The sequence below is a fragment of the Gastrolobium bilobum genome, unplaced genomic scaffold (genome assembly GCF_033153095.1).
Source record: "Gastrolobium bilobum isolate Gb01-03AN ecotype WA unplaced genomic scaffold, APGP_CSIRO_Gbil_v1 utg15060, whole genome shotgun sequence".
In the NCBI taxonomy this organism is placed as follows: Eukaryota; Viridiplantae; Streptophyta; class Magnoliopsida; order Fabales; family Fabaceae; genus Gastrolobium; species Gastrolobium bilobum.
The window spans coordinates 1-3,274 of NW_026896011.1; positions in this window are offsets into that span (position 1 = coordinate 1).

Genomic DNA, 3,274 nt, shown 5'->3' on the forward strand with positions numbered 1-3,274 from the left:
ATAGCTAAGGCTTTTTTACTTTTCGTTTGAAATTTAAAACTTCAAGAACGTATATTTATCATTAAGATTTTTGTTGGGGAATAATTTGAATTCCATTATATTTTTTGTCAATCTCATTTTATTTGAATTTTTATATTATTTGGTCCGCCATAATAAAAATATACTTATTTGTCAGAGTTTTTTCACTCTTTTGCTCCTCATTAATTATTTAATAACTATTTTTCCCCTTATTGCAAACTATACCAATCTGCCCCTCTTTAATCGATTAAATTGAATATTTAATCGATTAAATGGTCAAATGAAGATTTAATCGATTAAATCTTTAACTTAATCGATTAAATTTTCCTCTTTATCAAAAGAATAACCTTATGCACGGGAGATTTAATCGATTAAATAGGGGGATTTAATCGACTAAATCTTCAAGTCAACGATTTTTGCTTATTTTGATCATTTAGTAGATTAAATTTTTGGCTTAATCGATTAAAGAGGGACAGATTGGTAGATAGTTCTGAATAAGGGACAAAATAGTTATTAAATAATTAATGAGGAGCAAAAGGGTGAAAAAGCCTATTTGCCAGTCTCGTTTTATTTGTCAACTCTTAAATTATATCATTCTACAAAGAAAGTATTATTATTTAGCAAAAACATGAATAGAACAATATAATAGAAGCATGAATGTAATATATTTTGAATCTATGAAAAATATGTTTCCAGTAAAAAAAATTGTTATTAACAGTCCTCTAATCATAATTCTCCAATGATTTCCTCCTAATACAATATGAAAAAATCTTAACTTCAAAGGATTTTATATAATTATACGGTATATTAATAATTATTTATAATCAAAATATGTATGAAGAAATTTGTCGATTTTATTATATGAGTGACCTTATTATTATTAAAAAATAATAAACAAATAAATGTAGAAACAAAATCAAAACAGGTACTAGAGAATAAATAAATAAAAAGCTAAAGGAATTAAAAATGAATAAGGAAAATGTAATAAGTAATGAAGAGATGGAAAATTTAGAGGAACAATTTTCGAATCAAATACTTAAAATAAAATATGTAAATAATAAAAATATGCATACAACTAGAAATAATTATTCTAGACTTCTTTTTCCAGATTTACAAATGGAAGAATGAAAACAAGATAGTCCCTCAAGGTTTGACAGACATAAAATTCACGAATGGAATATATATTAAATGACTAAACATTAAATAATAATAATAATAAAGTAAATGCATTGACCAGGGTGAAAAAATGGGGTTAGGGAAATTAATGAAGGATATTTTGGTATTTTTGTTTGTTTATTTATTATATAAATTTTACCGGAACACCCTTCATTAATTTCTCTAACTCCAAAAATAACTTAATTTTTAAGTGACATGACATAATTTTATGTCATGTGACGTGACAAAACGATGTTATCTGCAGTAAGTTCAATACGACGTTGTTTTGGGGCGAAAATCATGGTATTTTTGTAATTTTAATTTATTTTAGGAATATAATAGTCTTTATATTTATAATTTTTTAAGATTTTAATACCAAAACGACGTCGCCTTGGGAATAAATGCAGATAGCTTATCTGCATTAACTGCAGAAATATTTTTCCCATGAATTTTACCAAAACATCATTCATTAATTCCACCAATCCTCAAAATGACATAATTCTGGGATTACTGAAGACATCGACCACTACAAGAAAAGTGACCCTTAGCTAAATGTGTCCACATTTACGAAATCATCATAGAATTACAAAAATACCCGTAATTTTACCACATTGACATTCAACGTCCCAAATTATCGCAGGAAAAAAAATGTTTTCCCTTGATTAAAAACAAATACAAAATTGCTTTTAAAATTATAAAAACAAACTCACCTCTTTCCTTTTTTTTTCATTCTTCGGTGTCTTCAAATCTCCATTCGTAGCAATTACAACTTCAGCTTTTCTCGTCTTTTTATTGTAGGTTAACATTTCTTCACCTTTATCCTTAAAGCTTTTTCGATGAAGGATTGATAAACCCTAGGACAAATTAGGTGCCTTATGGTTCAATTTGAAGTCAAATCAAATTAGGTATCATATGTCATTGATCTTCTATTTGAAGTTCTGCCAAATGTTACGTGAAATGGCTGGTGAGATTTTCTTTCCTTTTCTATTTTCCCAAAAAATCGTTTCCGATTGATTTGAAAATGAGGAAGGGCGTGTGTGGTGATTATGGGCGATATTGGATGCAATCCTCGAATGCAGTATCACGCTCTTTCATTCGCCAAACAAGTTTGCAATTGAGAATTTGAATTGCTATTGAAATTTTGCTCTGCTTCTTAAGATTTGGTTTACATTATAATTTAAACATGATACTATACGATCGATATATAGTTTGTATTCTCCAGTGATAATATTTTAAGCTTGCAATATTATTTGTAACCACATAAGAAGTTTGATATAGCCTACTCAAAATCACATATTTTGGTTTTAAGTTTTCTAGTATTAAATTGTTTTGAATGATAGTGAATTTTGGATTCATGACTGTTATGCTAGTACCAAACAGTACAAGTATTTTAAAAACAAGGCTTCTCCTTATTCGTTAGAAGGAAAGGGTCAAAGGAACCTGTATATTTATTCGGGGACTTGTGTTTTCTTATGTTTCAAATGCTATAAATGTTAATAATCCATATAAACATAGTGTAACACCCCATATATATCCGGTAATGTTATCATACTATCATATTAAGCAGCGCTTAATTAAAAATGCGGAATATCTTTTTCTTTTCAGTTATGATGTCATTATCATTACCATCTTGCTTATTAATCAATTAATAAAATATCGTCTATATGTAATTGCAATAAAACAGCTAACTGAATATACCTCATAACATATATAATAGAAGTGTGGCTCTAGTCACGGGACTACAACAACGTAGATCGGACCATCTAACAGTCTATACAACTCCAAATCAAAAGCACTAACATAAAGTGTCATGGACAATCCCCATGCTCACTCAAATAAGGCAACATGCCCAACATCAGTCTCAACAACAACATAAACATAAATAGCGGAAAACATAAACAGCATCAATATCCAGTCATGGCAGCAAGCAGCAATAATATCATCAACTAAGCTCTGGCCTCCTGCCGCCAGAGACATCAGTCACCAAACTACCGGAACCTGAAATAAGCATTCCCCAAACGTGGGGTGAGATCTCTAAACAAGAAATCTCAGTAAGACAAAGGGTCCTCAAGGATCTTCCACCCCAAGCTCACTTACATGT